Source organism: Onychostruthus taczanowskii, unplaced genomic scaffold (assembly GCF_017590055.1).
Source record: "Onychostruthus taczanowskii isolate IOZ18803 unplaced genomic scaffold, ASM1759005v1 scaffold449, whole genome shotgun sequence".
In the NCBI taxonomy this organism is placed as follows: Eukaryota; Metazoa; Chordata; class Aves; order Passeriformes; family Passeridae; genus Onychostruthus; species Onychostruthus taczanowskii.
This window is the reverse complement of record NW_024502003.1, coordinates 21,676-22,132: the sequence shown is the minus strand read 5'-3', so window position 1 is coordinate 22,132 and position 457 is coordinate 21,676.

Below are 457 nucleotides of genomic sequence, written 5' to 3'. Positions count from 1 at the left end.
TGGGGGGGCGTTTTTTGGGGTGGGGGGACCCCAGGAAGTGCAGCACCAGGGGGTAGCTCCCGTTCACCAGCAGCAGGGTCTGCCCGGGGGCGAGGGTCCCGCAGCCCCCCCGGCCCAGCACCGAGCCCCCCACCGAGCTGGGGTTCACCCCGCGCTGGGGAGGGAAGGGTTAACGGGTCAACTGCGCTGCCCCCCAAAAAAACCACAAAATCCCCCCAAAAACCACCCCAAAAACACCTCAAAATCCCCCCAAAAAAACCCCAAAATCCCCCAAAAACCCACCCCAAAATCCCATAAACCCCACCCCTAAAACAAACCCCAAAATCCCCCCAAAACCCTCCCCAAAATGCCATAAACCCCCCAAAAAATCCCCCCAAAATCCCATCAAGCCGCCCCAAAAACCCTTCAAGCACCCCCCAAACCCCCCCCGGCCCCCCCCACCCCCCCCCCTCCCTCT